This window comes from Schistocerca americana, chromosome 3, assembly GCF_021461395.2.
Source record: "Schistocerca americana isolate TAMUIC-IGC-003095 chromosome 3, iqSchAmer2.1, whole genome shotgun sequence".
Lineage (NCBI taxonomy): Eukaryota > Metazoa > Arthropoda > Insecta > Orthoptera > Acrididae > Schistocerca > Schistocerca americana.
Window position 1 is genome coordinate 331,737,694 of NC_060121.1, and position 21,754 is coordinate 331,759,447.

Below are 21,754 nucleotides of genomic sequence, written 5' to 3' on the forward strand. Positions count from 1 at the left end.
TACAGCGTGAATTTAAAGCATACCTGATCTCCCGGCCGCGGTGGACGAGCGGTTCTAGGCGCTTCATTCCGGAACCGCGCGACCGCTACGGTCGCAGGTTCGAATCCTGCCTCGGGCATGGATGTGTGTGATGTCCTTAGGTTAGTTAGGTTTGAATAGTTCTAAGTTCTAGGGGACTGATGACCTCAGATGTTAAGTCCCATAGTGCTCAGAGCCATTTGAACCATACGTGATCTGCATCCTCATAGAGGCGCTACTAGTGTCACTCTTATACGAATCGTGCGAAGTTTGAATGATCATATGTAAGATGTAGATACACGCCTACAAACTTTCGTTTATGTCGCACAACTCCTCTTTGGTGCTGCGACTTTTTTCCCCCTCAGTGTATTATACGTGGTGGTAGCACAGACTACTTCGAATAAACACGTTCCAGTTTTTACTGGTTACACAGAAAATGTTAGTTACGAGATACGTTAACACGATGCATGTTGGCATACCAGTTGCTAGGGATTCATTTATTGATTGCAATGTTTTATTTTGAAGTTATGCTTGAGTTTACATAATAGAGATTTTGAGCCATGACTGGCTTGTTGTCAAGTTACACTGTATCGATTAACCATGCCTCACGCGTTTATAAATGCTGAGTATGCCGATATGGTATTTGTGCACGATTTTTGTAATGGAAAGTCCGCAGCTCGTGGTCGTGCGGTAGCGTTCTCGCTTCCCGCGCCCGGTTCCCGGGTTCCATTCCCGGCGGGGTCAGGGATTTTCTCTGCCTCGTGATGACTGGGTGTTGTGTGATGTCCTTAGGTTATTTAGGTTTAAGTAGTTCTAAGTTCTAGGAAACTGATGACCACAGATGTTAAGACTCATAGTGCTCAGAGCCATTTGAACCATTTTCTTGTAATGGAAACGCAGCAGCATTATGACGACGATAAAGGTAAATGACTGAAATTTTGTCGTTGGCTACCTGCTAACCACTGAGTAATTTCATAATATAGTTTACTAATGACATCACTATGTCTCGTAACGGTATCAGTAACACTCTTTACTCTTATCGCTAGTCCAATGAAAATCCACAGGCCTCTGTGGAGATGTTTTCAAGAGCGTCTCTCTGTAAACGTGTCGTGTGGTATGGTAGACAACAGGAGTCACACCAAGATGATTCTAGAACATTAGTTGATTGCGCCTGTTGTGTTACTGCATTGCCTTAGAAGGGCACGTGACCTTGACTTGCTTGAGAACGTTTACCAGCGTTATTGGAAGAGGTTGCTTTGGTTACATGGATGGATATGTTCTTCCAGCATAGAGGGGCCAGTGGACGTTTATGGGAGGGATACAAATTTGCAGCACGTACCACCGGAAGAACGTTCGGCAAACTGTTCGATGGGTATTCCCATATCTTGAACCCAATGTGAAGTAGAACAATGTATACTGGCTAACTGGGTGGCTTACATTTAAAGCCAGTCACTGTGGCTTGCTAAGACAAGGAGATGATAAACGGGAGATTGTAGGTTGAACTGCTGTTGGTAGCACTGGTGGTATTTTAACCTGGACGTCGCTCGTCTAAGTAATCATCTCTGCGTGGTCCTCTGGCGACGCCTTTGCTAACGGAGGTCTCGGTCACTAACGCCCGATTTTGCACCAATGCCTCCCGTGGTTTACAACAGTCTTTGAAGTACCTTGGGAAGAAATAATGTAAGAAACCTAAAAACTTTAGTACTAAGACCATCGACCGACGGCCAAAAAAGCTTTAGCTGAAAGAGAGGGACAGTATTCGAAGACGAATAATAAAACGATGCTCTCCAACGTAGTCTTTACTTTCATATTTCTATCTTACGCTTTACGACTCTATCAAGAACACCACCATAAGGAAGAGAGACGCTTCTGCGGAATGTGTGATTATATGAAAAAATATTGGAGAAGTACGTACGATTTTGTCGTTCTGAATAACGGAAGGCGCGAAGCAAACCTGCATCCATGATAACAGCCTCTTCGACTCCTAGGTGGAATAGTGTTCTAACCAAACTGACATTCATTTTGTCACGCTGTAAAAACGGTATCAAATTAATTAATTCGAATGACCAAATGTGTTTCCAATATGTCTTTTGGCGCTAAGTACTCAATTACGTGAGTGGATACAATTTTCTTGAAAAAACCTCGGTTTGTACTTAAATATGAGACGGGAAAGCCTTTACGACTAAATAGTTTGTGGACATCTCAAAATGAGATGGAAAAACTGATATACTGTGGTTACTCAAAACAGTAGCTCCAGCTTTTACTACTTAAACAGTACTCTTATTAATAGAAGGAGCCTAGACCGCTGAAATCGCTTACCCACAGGAGGATTTGGAGCAAGCAGTGCGTCGAGAACGGATACGTTACCTGAAACATACGAGAAACAGAAATTTAATTAAGTAAGCTGCAGCAAAAAGCACGTATGTATATCTGCTATAAAATATTTCCAGCAAATTAAAAATTGACGCTTATCAACTCAGGTCTTCCCAAAATTACAAAATAAACACTTTTTACAATAATAAAGAACAGATGAGAATAAACGAATAACCGATATTATTCACACGAGAGTAACACATTTTCATTTCTCTTAATGTTGCTTGGAATGGTCTTTCCGTGAAATAAATAAATAATATAATACACACACACACACACACACACACACACACACACACACACAACCTGACCAAAGTAAAAGGCAAGCACGTAGAAGGGGATGGCAACATGCAACAAAACTTAGTGGGTTAAGACGTGTATGTTATGTTATTCATGTGATTACAAAATAGAGTCCTATTTACAAAGAACTTAACAGTATGATCCCTCGTATCGGTGCAACATTCACCTTCCTCTGAGCTTGAAGCACGCACTGATTCAGAGGGAAGGCTGTCAAAGCCTTGTACCTTCTCCATTTGAACGGTTGTAACTGGTCCTTGATATCCTTGATACTGCCACTAGAAGATCCGAGCTGGTCTCCCACATGTTCTACCTGGGACAGGTCTGGAGATTTCCTGATCACTCACGCAGACAGTTCAAAGAGATACGTGTCATGTGTGGTCGAGCATTATCGTGTTGAAAAAAAGGCACCACGATACTCGTGCATAAGAGGTAACACATGATGAGGCAGTATGTGCCGTCAGAGTTTCCTCAGTCACCACCAGCCGTATACTGAAGTCATACCCAATGGGTCTAACACCGCTGCGTCTGTCCAAATACTGGAAGAGTGGGACTTCTACCCAGGTCGCTGCCATACTCGCTAGCGATGGTCATCAGGAGCAGAGCAGAACAGGGATTCTTCACTAAACAGAATGCAACGCCATCCGTCAACAGTCTATGCTTCCCAGTCACGGCATCGATCCAAAAGCAGGCATTCGTGTCGTTGTAAGCGAAGTCTACACATGGAATGTTAATTCCCTAGTCCGGCTGCTGCTTGCCTTTTACAATATGCTATTTCCAGTGTCATGTATGATAGCTTAATAAGTATAATACAACTGCAATTTACACAAAGGAATAGGACCACAGATCTCTATGAGGTCTCACCTCCACGTGGTGCTACACGGCCAACGGAACCTGCGGCCTCAGCTGCGTAGCATGAGAGCTGCGTAGTGAGGGTCGTTGGTTCCGGCTACACCTACATTTACATCTACGTGATTACTCTGCTATTCACAACCAAGTGCCTGGTAGAGGGCTAAGTGCACTGATGGACTGGGTGGACCACTACGACCCGCACATAAATTAATAGATGTCGGATACTATTAGTCAAATTGCAGCGTTGAGACGGAACAGAATGTTGCAGGGAGTCCATCACTTATTCTCGGATGCCACATGCAAATGTGAGGCGGTTACGATGCACTTGGTGCACTACACGGCCTTTCTCCCTTGCGATGGCCAGTCGTGGTGATCGGAGCCTTGACGGCGAGTTTGCTTGCCCTCACATCCCCATGTAGTCCAATATGGGGTCAGTGTTACCTACGTATGCCTTACAGATCTGGATATTGCACGATTCGACCAGTCCGCCAAATGGAAAGCCACAAAGAGGCCCTTTTAAAACTCTTATCGTGTGCGTGTCGCCCAGAGTGTTCACTCAACTTCTGTTGCTGTTCACTCCCCATATATACCCTGCCAGGCATGGTAACAACACTAAACACTAGCACCAATCAATTCCGATTGGCGTTCTACCTGTCACAGAGAACTGCAATTCCAAATATTTGCTTATCTTCCGATAGAGTGTAAATGTACATCCGACCATGTCTTCTGGAAGATTCTCTCGTCTAACCATATGATTACTGGTAACGTCAAAAATTCCTATCCTCACTCAACGATGAACTGCTTACGTCAATAATAGCCCTATAAAATAGGGTTTACTGGTGCTTGAATTCTTACAGAACACCTTTTGACAATTCTATGGAGTCCCGGTCGGGGCACACATTTTCAGCTGTCCCCATTGATGTATATCAACAACACCTGTCGGCAGCTAAGGGATTAGATTTAATTATCATTTCATTCTAGAGAAGCTGCACGGTCATCAATGGTATCTGTTCTCTCGGAAACAGATAACATCTTCATATTCGTGTTAGTATTTTGCAACATTGACTTGTTAAACTGGTGGTTCGGTAATCTTCACACCTGTTAATACTTGCCTTCTTTGGAACTGGAATCATTGTACTCTTCAAGTCTCGAGAGTATTTCTCTCGTCTGATATCTTGCAGACAAGGTAAAAATATTTTGTCAATATCTCGTCTACTCCAGAGGGCAACGCAGTCAACAGCTGTGGTTGAGACCGGAAATAACACCATAAACCACGACTTTCTTTACTTACAATCGCACCAAAAAGTATTGGCACACGTGCGTATTTATCGTTGCTGGTTACAAACGCCGCACTTTCCGGTACACAGTACATGTACGTGCTACCTCACATACCAGACATTACAATTCTGCCCATAGTGCCTACCATTAACAAAGAAATGCAGTGTTATGGGCAAACACGTATCTCCTCTGCACACAAAAAGTATTGGCACAGAGCATGGCATCTCGGTATATTGCTGGGTTTTCAGGTACCGGAACGCCATCTGCTGACACATTAGACACTGCGTGTTGTTGACGGCCCGGTCGCCAGTATGTTGCTGTAGTGCGCGATAGTGGTCAGCATGGGGCCGAAGAAGAAGGAACATTCAGTGGCGTTGCGTGAGAGAGTGGTATTGCTCCATTCACAAGGGAGAAGCTATCGACAAATCGGAGCAGAGGTGTCTGTGAGCTACACCACGGTAAGAGCCATCATTCAGAAATATAAAGAGACTGGAACAACAGTGAATAAGTGTCGTCCTGGACGTCCAAAAGTGCTTACAACCCGAGAGCGTCGCCATATCATCGCACTTGCTCGGAAGGAACCTGCTACAAGTGCAGCAACTATGGCTGAGATTGTTCAGACAACGTCCGACAAGACGGTTAGTGTTCAGACTATACGAAATGTGTTGAATGAGGCTGACATGCATGGACGTTCTCCCAGGAAGAAGCCATACATTTCGGAAATTAACCGGCAGAAACGCCTGCAGTTTGCCAAGGACTACATCAGCAAGCCGATGGAGTTTTGGAACACTGTGATATTTAGCGACGAATCGAAGTTCAATGTGTTCGGATTTGATGCAAGAAAGAAAATTTGGCGCAAGCCGAATACGCACCTCGACATCAAACACATGCATCCCACAGTCAAACACGGTGGGGGCGGTATCATGGTCTGGGGCTGTATGGCGGCTTCCGGCGTTGGAAATCTAGCTGTAATTCACGGCACAATGGATCATATGAGATACATTGACGTGTTGCGAGGTAATTTACACGCTAGTGCACAGAAATTGGGCCTTACTGGGGTGTTTCAGTTCCAGCAAGACAACGACCCAAAACATACCGCCATGAAAACCCGGGAGTGGTTACTGTACAATGCCCCCAGAAGGGTTCTAACACCACCTCAGAGCCCTGATTTGAACCCCATTGAGAACCTGTGGGCTCATCTTGACACACAAGTCAGAAAAAGGCGTCCGTCCGGTAAAAACGACTTGGAGAAAGTGCTCCTGGAGGAATGGTCGAAAATTACCCCTGATATCACCCGGAATTTAATACAAAGCATTCCTAGGCGTTTACGTGCTGTTATAGATGCTAAAGGGATGCACACTAGCTATTAGATGGTGAACATCAATGAAGAAAACGAACACACTGTCCGATTCATATGCGTGTGCCAATACTTTTTTGGGTGCAGAAGAGCGATGTTTTTTTTCATGACACTGTATGTTACTTTAAGGACAGGTGATTTTGACATATTTGTAAACTATGTAATGTAAGGTGTCACATGTATGGGTTCTGTTCTGAAATATATGTTTCGTTTAACCTACAACCACTAAAATGTAACTGTGCCAATACTTTTTGGTGCGATTGTATGTGAATATTGCATTGTTAGCAAGTGCCTGGTAGCGTTATTTAGAACATATAGAAAATAATTTTAGGTGTGAGCTGAAGTCATCTGTTGAAACCAACTAGTTTTTGAAGCAGGAAAACGACACGAGCCGCGTGACGGAGAAATCACTGGATGCACCGAATGGTCTCCTCCTTCACAAGAGAGAGGGTATAGCGGCAGTAGCTGGTCGCAGCCAGCGGTCAGAGACCCTCGGCCATTGTCAGCTGTTGTACTGGCCGACACGCCGCCGTGCTACAGCGGGAAGAAATACAGGCGCCGGCCTGCGAACACAAACAAGCAGCGGCGTCCGCTGGGCACTCCTCACGAAATGTTTTGGAAACACGGCCAGCGACAAGGCGATGTGTAGCAGGGCCGTGGGTAAAATTAGGCAGGCCCCCGTACTCCGTGCCGGCGTGACTGCGCTTTGAGGCCCGTCGGGGACTGCGTTAACTATCCAGCAGGCGACGCTGCTCTGCTCTGGTGTACACCAGCGTGGCAAAATGCCGCCACTGCGACGCCCTCCCCGCTTATCTTTCTAGGAGCTGGGATGCACCTGAGAGTTTGCTCTCAGACCGTTTGGTACTCTATCATAGAACTCAGAGATGTTTACACTAGGGGCGAATTTTCACTGACTGATACAGTAGTTCCTTGTGAGTAATTTCTGTAAGTGTCAGAGTTATACGAGAGCAGATGTCGTAAGCGTTTACACACAGCAGGGCGAATGTGTCTGCGGGAGCTGAGAGGATCACTCTACGTGAGATTTTTCCATCGAAGTTCCGTGCGTGAAGAAAGAGGATGCGATGGAAGAACGTCGAGGCGCATCTGCATATTTAATACTTTTTGTGGCACGGAAAAAAAACGTAAACATCAGTGTTCGTGTTGGATCAGAGAGCAGATTAGGCGGAGATATGATTTTTGCAACATGCAAGAGTCTCACTTTAGAAAATCCACAACAACAGCGAAATTTTACGAGGATGAGAGCTGGCTCTGAGCACTATGCGACTTAACTTCTGAGGTCATCAGTCGCCTAGAACTTAGAACTAATTAAACCTAACTAACCTAAGGACATCACACACATCCATGCTCGAGGCAGGATTCGAACCTGCGACCGTAGCGGTCACGCGGTTCCAGACTGAAGCGCCTAGAACCGCACGGCCACACCGGCCGGCGAGGATGACAGCGGTGGCGATTGAAGAAATACTCTCTATAATCGGACCCAAAATTACCATTATAGATGCTATTATGCGTAAATCCATTAGTGTTAAATACGGACTCCTTGTGGCACAAATATTTCTAGCATCAGCTATGTTTATTCTTTTTAATATTTGTCAAAAGCCGCGCTTGGTAGCCGCGCGGTCTGCGGCGTCTTGTCACGGTCCGCGCGGCTGCCCCCATCGGAGGTCAGAGTCCTCCCTCGGGCATGGGTGTATGTGTCGTCCTTAGCGTAAGTTAGTTTAAGATAGGTTAAGTAGCGTGTAAGCTTAGGGACCAACTACCTCAGCAGTTTAGTCCCATAACACCTTACCACAAATTTTAAAAAACCAAAGGAACTATTATGATGAAATAACATTACAACAATTTCATCTTGATACCTGTACACGTTCAAAAGCCAAATATGGCGGGTATCTGATACCCAAAGTATTACCGAACATATTTGAAGGCTTTTACCTGTATTGACTTACGTAACTTCTCGGAAAATCCCTAAGGTTTGTTTTGCAACATCCTATGTAATAATAAAATCAATAAAGACCACGTCATAAAAATTACTGCCACCGCCGCATTACGTGTAGTTAAATGGCAATTTTTCCGAATTCCAAAACGATTACTTACAAACACATCTTCATTTGTTTCTCTATGTTATCAAAGGACTATTGCTGATTCCTTGACCTGTGATATTCTGGCAAATTTCTTCGGTGGAGGCATTTCAGACAACAAACTTCGCTTCTTATCCGAATTCCTGTATTCCAGCAAATGTACGTTCCAAAACGCTAGGCTTTCCTCGTACCAATTAATTAAATGCGTAACTTCGTCCTGAATACATGTCCCGGCAGGTTTCTTTGTTACTTTTTTGTTGCCGACACATCGCTGACATTCACTTCATCGTGGGTATCTACCGCGACAGTAACTCTTACCTGTCCCAATAATACCGGTACACGTTTATTGAGTGACTCGTTACAATATTGCTCTGGCAGAGCAGGTTGCCGCACTGTCTATCATTCATATTTTTATATTAACATGCAATGAAGCCTCATCAGTGACAGTTTTCTTACTTTCGTCTGTTAATTCTATATAATACGTCTACGATGTTTGTACACATTATTTGCTGCGCAGCGATGTTCACATCTAGGACTTTCGAAGTAGGCTAACTGCTCGTGCTGTTCGTTTAGGAGGTAAAACGGGCGATTTCTTCGCTCAGAAACATGCCACGGCCACATATTATGGCTCAAAACACGCAGTTTCGTGGACACTTATTTAATGTGTGCATCAGTACGGCATAATATATTACCAAGGTGTGGTGGCAAACATATTATTAAATAAGACACAAATCTGGGACACACTACCAGAATACTCTCAGCTCCCCCGATAATGCCGCTATAGTTTTCCTTGTCCTAGAGCTAAGGCGAGAAACTCTCGAGAGATAGTTCCCGTCTACACGAGGCATCTAAAGTCGCATTGCGCGCCTGGTTGTGATCTTGCTCCCCTCTAGCACACTGCCGTCGAGCTGAGTAACGGTGCTGTTTACACAACATGTATTATTCGCAAAAGCTCTCGGGAAGTGAAAACCTCTCACGTGTATCCTTAGCTTAACAACTAGCTGCGTACTGGACATGCTCACACACGTTCCCGTCCCATCTAATACTACACTCGTGTTCAGAAAAAAAAGCCACTTTGAACATTCATGTTAACAGGACATGTAGATTAGCATGTTCTGCAGAAACGATTAACATTTCAGTCACCTCGGTTCAGCATGTGTCCTGTTGCCTAGTAAACACAGGGCCCTGATAACTTGTTCCATGCGTGATCGTATCGATGCCTCCAAGGCGCAAGTGGCGTCCTGTGGTAAAGCCATCCACGCCGTATTCACCTGTTCCCAATATTCATCTGTGGTGGTTGGCACTGGGACACAGCACTGCACCTGCCGTTTCACGATATTCCACACATTTTCGATTGGCGACACGTCTGGTGATCTGGTGAGCCAGGGCAAAAAACCGACTTCTTGTGATACCAAGAAGGCACGTGTTCGTGCAGCGATATGTGATCGTGCATTGCCTTGATGAAGAATGGTATCTGGGGTGTTGTGCAGAAAGGATATGGCTACCGGCAGGATGTCATTCACCTATGTCACACTGGTCACAGTGCCCTGCAGATGCACTATCTGTGATCTGTGGGTGTAACCAACAGCACCCCACACCATGAGGTCTTGATTTAGCGCTGTATGTCTTGTGCAAATCTAGTCACTATGATGCCGCTCCCCCTGCCTGCGGCGAACGAAACTGCGGCCATCATTTTCAAACAAACACAACCTGGATTCGTCCGAAAACACTATCTGTCCCTGGTGACGTCTTTCCATACACCATTGCCGTCTAGCTTGTGTCTATACGTTCGTCAAAGGTAGGCGGAGAAGTGGACGATGCCCACGTAACCCATGACGTAACAAACGGCGACGGTCTGCCATCCCTGATAGTGTACGATGTGTTACACTGTTCCACTGTTGCGCCAGAGCCGAGGAGGACGCAACTCTGTCCTGCAATTCCATTCGGATGAGGTGTCGATTTTCTCGCGGGTGGTCTGGGTGCTACGACCTGACCGATCTCGTCGTATTCTACGGCCTTACGTGAACCATTCTGCACACACCCGTTGCACTGCCGGAACACTTCGTCCCACACGAGCAGCAGTTTCCCACATGGATGCACCACATGCTCTCATGCCAATAATGCACCTTCCTTCAAACTCACTGATTTAACGGTACGGTTCGCGCATACGCCTACAAGGCATCCTGCACGTCTGCTCAAATCACACTGATCCATTATCTTCGGTTTATAGCGACGGGAGCTGCAGGCACATTTTACCGGTAGGTGGTGTTGCGCCGCGATATGAATGTTAACTTTAAAACCGCGGGCCAACATGGTTCGAATGTTAAATGATTTCTGCAGAACATACTGATGCACATGTCTCGTGAATATGAACGTGCTATACCTCGTCATTCAATGTGTTCTGCTTTTTTCCGAACATGAGTGTAATTTAACATTAGTACAATAAGCCGGCGCCTTTTATGTTTTGTGGTGTTGGACACAGCTCCTCATGTCAACATGACGACAGTAATGTTAAATTACGAAATTCTAAATGCATTTTTATACAGAGAGCGACAAAAAAAGTTGCTGATCTGAAATGACGATTAAACAAAAGAGTTGTATTTGTCGTTTTAACTATATTTCTTGTTTCTACAAACTGGAAACTTAATGTAATACGTCTTTGAACGAGATATACGCTATATGGATAAACAATGTCGCATGTTGCAAATACACTAAGTTGTATTGTATGGAACTGGAGACTTAGAAACGACGGAGAGGCTTCGTCCCCGCCGTAGCCCTCAGTAGTTCACAACCCTACAACAGGCTAAAGCAGTCCACCCACCCTACCGCCCCCTCACACCGGACCCAGGGTTATTGTACGGTTCGGCCCCCAGTGCCCCCCACCCCCCCGGAACGTCTCACACCAGACGAGTGTAACCCCAATGTTTGGGTTGTTTTGGCGAAGTAGACCAGACAGCGAGGTTATCGGTCTCATCGGATTAGGGAAGGACGGGGAAGGAAGTCGCCCGTGCCCTTTGAAAGGAACCATACCGGTATTTGCCTGGAGCGATTTAGGGAAATCACGGAAAACCTAAATCAGGACGGTCGGACGCGGGATTGAACCGTCGTCCTCCCGAATGCGAGTCCAGTGTTTAACCACTGCGCCACCTCGCTCGGTTAACCCCAATGTTTGCGTGGTAGAGTAACTATGGTGTACGCGTACGTGGAGGAAGTGTTTGAGCAGCAATCGTTGACATAGTGTAACTGAGGCGGAATAATGGGCACCAGCCCACATTCGCCGAGGCAGATGGAAAACCGCCTTAAAAGCCATCCAAAGACTGGCCGGCACACCTGAACTCAACATTAATCCGCCGGGCGGATTCGTGTCTGGGGCCGGCACGCCTTCCCGCCCGGAAAGCAGTGAGTTAGACCGCGAGGTATACACTAAGTTAATGGAGGTCTGAAGTTCCGGTCGACCGTTCGGAGCACACCGATTAGTAAGAGCACTATTGCTTGACGAATATTCTCCTGCGAGTCTGCAGGAGTCCTCCAACCTTCCATGTGAACGATGGATGATACGTATCCCCGCAGGAAAACGTCGCAAGAGGTTAAAACGGGCTAGTGCACAGGCAACAGAAGATATTCCCGTCGAACATATCGGGCGTCCGGGGCAACACCTCCAACATCAGTTTTTCAAGAGTGGGCAAAAAATTTCTTAATGATACTGAAACACCCCGGAGAATATTATGGTTGCTGCTCTGCACACGGTCTGAATAGAAGTTACTCTCATAACATATTCTGGGGCTGTTAGCACAATAGAAGCGCGTGTTTTCTTCCTTCATGCACCCAGACAGATCGAAAAGTGGCCCATCACTATACAAAAGCAGCACGCCGTATGGAAACTTTTCAAGCAACCCTTTACTCGAATATTGTCGAGCAACAAAATCGTGTTCATTGAATTCTTGCGCCGCCGCCAGCATCTACGTGTTGAAATGGAAGGTCATCATGATGAATTCGCCACAGAACGACCAGGGAGTTGAAGGGAAGCTCCAAGCTTGCTTGACGAGCGATGAGGAGATCGTAAAACAGGCAGCGATATCCGGTGGTCACCTCACGAGACGTGGTAACCCCTCTCTTTTTCTTTCTACACTTCCTTTCGCTCTGAAGGTGACCCCAGACAAAACAATTGATTGCCACCCAGGTACAGGCCTTCGAGCGGAAATAAAGTATTGAAGTGTGCACATAATGCACGCTGGGTGGTGACAATCGATAGAAGAATGTGATTTGAGACTTTCTCGGCGTATTCCATTCGTGAAATCTTCTCGGGTGATCAGCCGAGTAAAGGCGTCGTCTTCTCGCAACGTTTCGAAGGGTTTCGTACCCATCATCGCTTGAAGATGATGGGTACGAAACCCTTCGAAACGTTGCGAGAAGACGACGCCTTTACTCGGCTGATCACCCGAGAAGATTTCACGAATCGATAGAAGAGTTAGACTCCATGAAAAATGAGCGTGGCTCGTTTGACCAGTACACTGCCGCTATGCAGGTAGATCGTAAACTAACTTCGTGACCCGTCGCTTCGCATTGGACCACGCTCACCCCCTCCCATCACCCTTTCCTTCACGCGCTCCGCTAAAATCAGCAACAATCTTTGGTTCATCCGCACTTACCTGGAAAACAGAATGTTTTGGTTCGTGTTCCTTTAACCCATTTGACACAAATAGCCTTATTTTAGATTAATTTCATAAGTGCACATTAAAGTTATACACAATCTGCTCGTTAAAACAATCTATTCGCATCCTCTGTCACGTATACATTTAGATTTTCGTAACAAAGAAATAATAACTTTAAATCATTACGAAGTTCATCTTATTTAACTTTACCCACACTACATAAATTTACAAGGTTTATCGCGTTATAAGTTTTTTAGTTTTTTCCAACTGAGAAAGCATAATTTTGTGCTAGGAAATGGTATTTATACTGTTTACAATCAATATTTGGTACATTCATTTTGTCACATTCTTAATTATTCCGTTAATACTGGGCTTCGACACTCTCCGTTACGTATGCAGAGATTTCTCATACAACTAAAATCGTACACAATCGCCTTTTTACAAAATACCTAAATTTTATACAGAAATTTCAAATTTATGTTGGATAAAAAATGTAGTGTACAGCACTTGCATGCTATTTCCCTGTGTTATTAACATAAATTTTTTTTAAATTAATAACATATCTTGTTGTTGTTGTTGTTGTGGTCTTCAGTCCCGAGACTGGTTTGATGCAGCTCTCCATGCTACTCTGTCCTGTGCAAGCTTTTTCATCTCCCAATACCTACTGCAACCTACATCCTTCTGAATCTAACCCAAGAGGACGCCATCATCATGTAATCATACAGTAAAGCTGCAAGCCCTCGGGAAAAATTACGGCTGTAGTTTCCCCTTGCTTTCAGCCATATCTTATCTACATCAAAACACTTTCTCACATAGTAACACCGCATGATAGTGTCAAAGATTCGAAAAGATAAATCTTTGAATAAGAAACATATAAGTGTTGAATACTCAACTAGGCCTAAGTATCGAATTTTTCAATAATCACCAGTTTTCTAAAGCAGCGGCACTCAATAAGCATTTTAGCACCGCATCAAATAGAAGGCGGAGTTACAAAAATCAAAGAAATCAAATTTAAAGTCGTAAATTTCAACAAATGTTCTAGTGATTCAAATTGTTAGTTTCGTGATAGGGGGCGGGTAGCGGACAAACTGTTTATTAATCATCAAACACACTAATTTACTTTTTGCAAGGTACCTAATACCTACAATGTAAATATCAGAGTATAGTATGTATCAAAATTTGCACGTACTATTGTCCTGCCAGGCGGCTCACATTCGAGAACTTTAATTCACATTTTCAGTTATTTTTTCCACTGTCTGGAAACACAATTACAAACATCGCCAACTGAAGAAAAAACGCCAGTAAAAGCTTCTAGAGCGTTAAGTCATCTGGAATTTTCAGTTCAAGCAGAATAACGACGAAAGACAAAACTTTTGGGGTTTCACAAGAAATGGTTCTAGATACACTTGCTCCAATACTTTAGCTTTCTGTGGTACATTTATCTGTGTGGCGGGCAGGATGTGAGTTCGGTTTGCGAAGATCACATATTTGCCATTCTACAACGGGGGGGGGGGGGGGGGGGGAAAGAGGGGTGGACCAGCTGTGCTCTACCCCTAGCTGGATATGTCCTTGCCTGTGCTTATGGTCTTCGAATATCTAAGATAAAAGTGTTGCATGTAAGTGGAAGTATGTAACAGCCTTTGAATATCGGTGGGCGATAGTACGGTTATTGCTTTGCAACAGTTCCTCATACCCGTTCAAGCTAATGCCTTATAAACAACACAGGAACAGTTAAATACAAACAGCAGGCGCAACAGTTTTCAAAAAAAATGCGGATAGAATTAACCAACATACCTCCCCTCCGGCCGGCCGGGGTGGCCGAGCGGTTCTATGCGCTTCAGTCTGGAACCGCGCGACCGCTACGGTCGCAGGTTCGAATCCTGCCTCAGGCATGGATGTGTGTGATGTCCTTAAGTTAGTTAGGTTTAAGTAGTTCTAAGTTCTAGGGGGCTGATGGCCTTAGAAGTTAAGTCCCATAGTGCTCAGAGCCATTTGAACCTCCCCTCCGATAGAGATCAGGCTGTGCCGTTAGGAAGAGTATCCCACCACAGTAAAAAATATGCCTATCGTTCACGATGGACAAAGACCCGAAAAAACAGTCTTCACAAAGCGGGATAGTGCTAGGAGGGTAGGGATGGCAGGTGGATGTACAAGTACGTCACGTCTTCCGTGCCAATGTACCGTCCTTCTCCTGATAGCGACGACGACGACGACGACGACGACGACACCACCACCACCACCACCACCACCACAACCACCACCACCACCATTTATGACAAAAAGCAGTCGAAAAAGTCATATCGTCGTTGATTCATGTAGAAATTGCAACCATTCGCTTTTTTATGTTTATAAACTTTTTGTTGTTTAATTAGCCAGATTTCAAGTCACTGAAAGCTTACTATCAGTTGTCGGGTCTTATAAATACAGATCAATTGGTCTGTAGCGGCTCGAAAGCAATGAAAAGTTTTTCAACATTATAAAACGGTTGGTTGCAGTTTTCGCACAAATTAACCGCTACTCAACCGCAGATGTCACGTTCAGCGCCCAGAACGAAGAAGAGAAATTCAGATCGTCTCCCCCTCTAGACAACATCTAGTCACTTGGTATTACAAGAGAAACTAAACCGCCATTAGTTTCCTAGGAAACAGAGGTGAACGCTCCTTGCATAACGACATCAAGAGCATTAATGACGGTGGATCGACAAACGAGAGCGCCGCTGTCGATTTCCGGCTCTGTGTGATGGAGCAACGGTGGCTTAACTTCTCTTCTAAATGGGTCTTCTGTTTCAGCTGCTCTTGCCAGTGGCAATAATGTATATCTCAGAATGCTTTCCGTTACTGCCGGTTCGGATGTCGGAGGAATACCATGTTTACGGCCGAGCGGCAATAAAGACGGAAGATATAAAGTACGTTTACGACGAGGTGATCACGACATCGCTTAACACAGATACCCAGGCGCTGCAGGAAATCACAATATTTAGGAGGTGGTGCTCTGTTCTTCCCAGCGGCACTCTAACATTCAATTCACTGCTATGACAAATAAGTTTGGGGAGTGTCTCGGACGATTCTTAATAAACAGGACGGAACTTCATCACAGACAAAATCACCGTTCCAAACAACTACCTCAGCCACATTAAATGCATTGCAGTCTACGGAGAGTTTGACAAATCATCCCTTTATCGATAGGACCACAAGTGTATGGCGTCGTTCAAATCGTCATACCTCTGTCTTACAAAGCATGTAATACTATATACACAAAAGGAAGGGATAGAGAACACCAGTGCTTAATTCTTACTAACGTCGACTTATCAGCAGGGACAAAATAAGTATTGGTGTTTGTTCCTATGCCCACCTTCCGTACAAATCTTCGCAGTTAAAGAAAATATGGGGTTATAAAATCTAGAAAAAACAGGTCGAGCTTTCCAAGTGATGAAACTTTTTTCGAGTGCAACCACCATCGATAAGGTAAAGAAAATCTAGTTGTTATCAGAAAATGATTAAGGATCAATAAACAAAACCGTTTTTACTTCTAATAGTACTAGGAATGTACGAGCAAGCGTGGCAGTACTGACCCTGCGACTCACATCAGCATTTGTCGAATTAGAGAAAGCCTTTGAAAACGTTGGGTGGAATACACTCTTTAAAATTCTGGGTAAAATACAGGGAGCGAAAAGTTATCTGAAAGTTGAACGGAAACCAGACTCCAGCCATAGAAGTCAAAGCATATGAAAGGGAAGCAATTGTGAGAAGGTAGGGAGATAGGTTTTGTAATTTACCCCTGACGTTATTCAGTCTGTACAATAAACAAGCAACAAAAGAAACCAAGAAGAAATTTGGAAAGGGGGTTAAAGTTCAGGGAGAAGAAATAAAAAGTTTGAAGTTTGCCGATGACATTGTAATTATGTCAGAGATGAAAAAGTTTGAAGTTTGCCGATGACATTGTAATTCTGTCAGAGATGGCGAAGGACTCGGCAGATCAATTGAAACGAATGGATGTGTATTGGAAAGAGGTTATAGGGTGAATTAAGACGAAGTAGATCAGGTGATGCTCAGAGAATTAGATTAGGAAGAGATACAATATTTGAGGTTTGCTATTTGGATCGCAAAATAATTGGCTATTGACGAAGCAAAGATTATATAAAAAGCGGACTATAGTAGTAAGAAAGTTCGCTTCTGAAATACAGAAATTTGTTGACATCGAACATAAATTTTGTACGAAGTCTTTTTGAAGGTATTTGTCTGGAGTGTAGCCATACCATGTACGAAAGTGTAAACTGGACGATAGACACCTCAAACAAGGAAAGAAGCTTTTCGAATGTGCTGCTATAGAAGAACGGTTAATTTGGATATCTAATGAAAGAGATCTACTTTTCTCAAACTATGTTTCTCTGCGTTGGACCCTTACGTTTCTCATTTCCTCATATAAATTCGGAATAAACAATGTTTCAAGACCACAGCATTTGCTCAATGCATCATCAGTTATTCCCGCAATTTCCATGCTACGCTGCAAAACGACGTGTATGCAAGAATCCATCGGGAGTTTTATGTCGACGTTTTACGGCTCACGATCCGCTAGAAACGACTGCATAAGTGATAGAGATCGATTTCTCAAGGAGGGTTAACGACCTCCGGGATGGCACGGTAGAATATCGAGCCCTAATTCGAAGGGACAGGAATGGAAATTAAGTCGCGGCTCGAGACAGAAACGTTTCCTCTTTCATTCTTCCAATTTATCTGTCAGAAAAAAAAAGAACGAAGACCATGTCTCGCATATTTGTAGTATACGAGGTTGTAGTATCCACGGTAAAATTTCGAGGTTGATACAATTAGACAGGCATCCAGTCCATGTGGTTCGCGCACGTGAAGGAGACGACACGGGCGGTAAAGCTAACCTCATACAAAGAAAGAAGTCTGTTCCTTTATTTTATGAATAGACACATTGTCAAATACAAGTATGAGACCTCATGCATGTTTACCTATTAATTTATTACGTTAAAGTAACCTAATAACTACAGTACAATTTCACAGTGTCTGTTTAATTTATTGCTATCTTCAGATGTGATTTATTCACTAAGTTTCGTCGTGATTATGCACTCAGAACATCCTGAAGTCGCATAAAGTATGTAAATGAACTATACGTCATGTTGCGACGTAGTAAAAGAAAATACTGATATTGCCTTGAGCTGATTGTATACTGGTCTTACAGAAGAAGGGGTACAGGAAACGGAAGGAGCGAAGTCCGATTCAGTCATTTCTTGGCCCCCGCAATTCACTCATTTGTTCGTAATACGCTGCTGTTACTCTCAATAAAATATGCTTGGCGATGTTCTTGGTAATTCAAATTCGAAGAAATGACATAATTTTAGAGGATTCCGTTAAACGTAAAAATACAGTGGTGTCGGCCAGTAAAGTATACATACCATCGTGCTCTATTATGGCTGTCTCCCGTGTGCTAATACGAGTCTCATTAATTCACCAGTTCCGAATGTAAATTCTCCACAAGCCACTGTAAAGTGTGCGGCATTGCAAATTGAGCGCGGAAACTATTACCATCGATACGCCTCCGAAAGCGCCTTAATCTATCTCAACTTGTTCTTATGGTGATTCTGTGTGTCTCGGCGTGTACGTAAGTGTGTGTGTCACACGACAAATACAAAAGGTCCAGAGTTAAATCCTCAGTCGGGCCTACATTTTTCTTCCTGTACATGATCGATTCTTTCACCTCTGAAAATGTGTTATATACGTGAAAAACGCGATTTTTCACCGTGATTCTAAGTCCAGATTCCTCAACAACAGGCTGAGTAAGTAAGTTCGAAGGCTGGACTTCCAACCTCTAACAGGATCATGCCGAAAGCACTCTTGTGTTAATACCCGACTTTTAATTTGGAGAGAACGTTGTCTTGACGAAATGATACTTCTGCGATTTATGTAACAAAATCAGGTATATCACCCATCGATAACCCTAGCTCATGGGTTCCCGAGAAACTGTCACGCCATCCCTTTTTAGTCACTGCGATTGATTAAATCTGCTACAGAGTTGAAGGAGCGCGGAACGACGTACCCGTATCTGTCATCCAAGCTCTGTTTGACTCAATACCAGCTGGGATAGAGCTTTATTGCTACCAGAGGTGGCAGCTCTGAAATAAATGCCGTACCCTGTATACCCCAAATCAACTACAAATTTAATCCTGTCAGTTTAAAAAGTTTCCGGACTGGATTACTAAAAAAAATTGAGAAAAGTTAAGATGATGTTTTTGATGCTGCAGATGTTTTGCATAGTATCTAGTATCTCTTGATCCCCCCTCCACCCCCACCGCACCCCTCTTCCAAGTACAGCGCACAGAAACTGTCAGAAAACTGCACCTTCTGGATGTTGTGCAATTTAGGTTGGGTTGAATGTTACATCGTCAAAGCGTTGACCTTTCACGACAATCTCTCCACTCAGTCACACTGTGGCAGCACCTGGTCTCCTCAGCCGTGATAATTTTTGTAGAAAATAACTGTCCCCATTTGTCATTTCAATCAAGTGGCGGCATGCGTCCACCCACGTTTTCTGCTGGGTAGACAAGATGTGTGGAGCCGGCCGTTGTGGCCCAGTGGTTCTAGGCGCTTGAGTCTGGAACCGAGCGACCGTTACGGTCGCAGGTTCGAATCCCGCCTCGGGCAAGAATGTGTGTGATGTCCTAAGGTTAGTTAGGTTTGAGTAGATCTAAGTTCTAGGGGACTGATGACCTTAGATGTTAAGTCCCATAGTGCACAGAGCCATTTGAACCAAGATGTGTGGAACAAACTTTCCACACACTTTTCTCTTCTTCAACGCACTATGGAGAATGTCTTTAACGCTTGATTTGGAGATGTTCAGTTCGTTGTTGCACTGCGATTTGTGACAACAACTTTGACATACTATGCCACAGACCCACTGCTTAACGCTGCCAGCTCCCAATCGACTGATCGCATGGATATCTGTTGTTTACAACTACCGTTGTAGTTACTGCGCTGATGTCACTCACGGTCCAGGAATAAAATCAGTCTCGGAGCTATACTTAATTTAGAGAGATCTGCTTTAGCTGTACTAATTACGTAATCTAATCACGACCGGTTTCTGGATTTTAAAGTCCCATCTTCAGATGTACAAAACCGTAACATACAAAGGCGAGGAGGGAAAATTTAATATATGTAAAAACTAAAAGAGCATACTAACGAAGCAAGGCGACTTGTATTGGGTAACAAATTGGATAACACATAGCATGCGGTTGGTCCACTTAGTGCAAGAGCTCCAAATCACTGCATGTTGGCGGTATTAGAAAAAACGGGAGGGCCTAATAATCGAACTAATCTAAAAGTTTAGCGTCCGCACGGGTGGAACGAAGGAAACAGAAACCAAGAACAAACGCTGTCCAACGCCTTGACAGCCGCATAATAGGAACGCGAATCACAATTCAGCGGGAGAGCCACGCCAGAGTTCTGAAGCCGTGGTGCGACGCTGGCGCCAGCCTTGTACATGCAAGTAAACTGATGTTATTAGCGAAGATATACAATATCTGGACTGACTGCTCCGAGCGCTTACAATACTTCATTTAAGGGGGGTAGGACGTCAAACGGGACGACTTGGAGCAGGAGAGACACCACAGGAATTTTTATTTCCACCGTCTATACTTTTAAAAATAAATTCATACAACTTTGTCAGAATGACCATAAAGGATTCAGGATTTACACTTACAGTGGTGGAAGTTCAAAAATATAAGAAAATAATTTTTTTTTTACATTTGTATTTCACCTTTTTTTGACTTACCAATGGCTGCATTTGTTGATATAGGTACACTTTTCTTCATAAGTAAGGGAGATTCTTCGATGAATTTTGCACAGCGTACAAACCATACTTACAGGTGTATGAAACTCTAGAATTTTCCAAATCTATTAAAAACTGTGGTAAAAATTGAAATAATTAACTACAAAATTTGAGTTTTTTCTAAACATGAAGTTTAAAATGTAACAGCATATCATTTTTTCATAAATTAAATAATTTCTAGAGTTTCATACACCTATAAGTTTAGTTTGTATGCTGTGCAAAACTCTTCGAAGAATCTCTCTTACTTATGAAGAAACGTGTACCTATAGCAACAAACGCGGCCAATACAAGTTAAAAAATGATGAACTTTTTGGAACTTCCACTGCTATGATTGTGAATCCTTAATCCTTCCTGGTCAAGCTGACAAAGTTTTATGAATTTATTCGTAAAAGTATAGAAGGTGGAAATTAAAATGTCCTGTGGTGTCTCTCCCGCTCCAAGACGGCCCGTTTGACGTCCTACCCCCCTTAAAAGCGCAATAGTATATGAACGAGCTGTAGTATGCCGATAAAACTCTCACACAGCTGGCAACATGTGACGTTTGTACGCAATAACGCAACGGTACAAAGGTGAGATGAATGAAAAACGGATAAAAACAGTAACAACAGTGGTATAAATTAGGGATAACATAGACCATCCTACGAAAATCGTCGCATGTATGATATATTATAGACTCGAGTGACGAAAAATAAAAATATATAAACAACTTCACAAATCTAAAATGTTGGGACAGCAATCTAAGCAGCGAAATAACAAACAAAAATGTTCAAATTGGGCGCCATGCATCATACAAAACAAGAATGATATGGGAAGATGGCTAAGAGGGAAGAAACTAACCGAATGGGAGAAAAATAAGCCTGAACCTCATAGACTTGTAAAATATGCGCCGTAATATGCAAAAAGGGGAAGATAGGCAGGCTAATGAGTGATGAGGGGATTTATAGTAAAAGTTGGTATAAAAAGTGATGGTAAGATAAACTATA

At 43.7% G+C, this 21,754-nt stretch overlaps 1 protein-coding gene across 1 annotated transcript in view; it reads right to left on the reverse strand.

Moving 5' to 3' along the window:
* LOC124606066 overlaps nt 1-21,754 on the reverse strand; it is a gene marked incomplete at its 5' end in the record, with an annotated part of 619,082 nt that overhangs the window by 386,573 nt on the left and 210,755 nt on the right. The window lies entirely within an intron of this gene.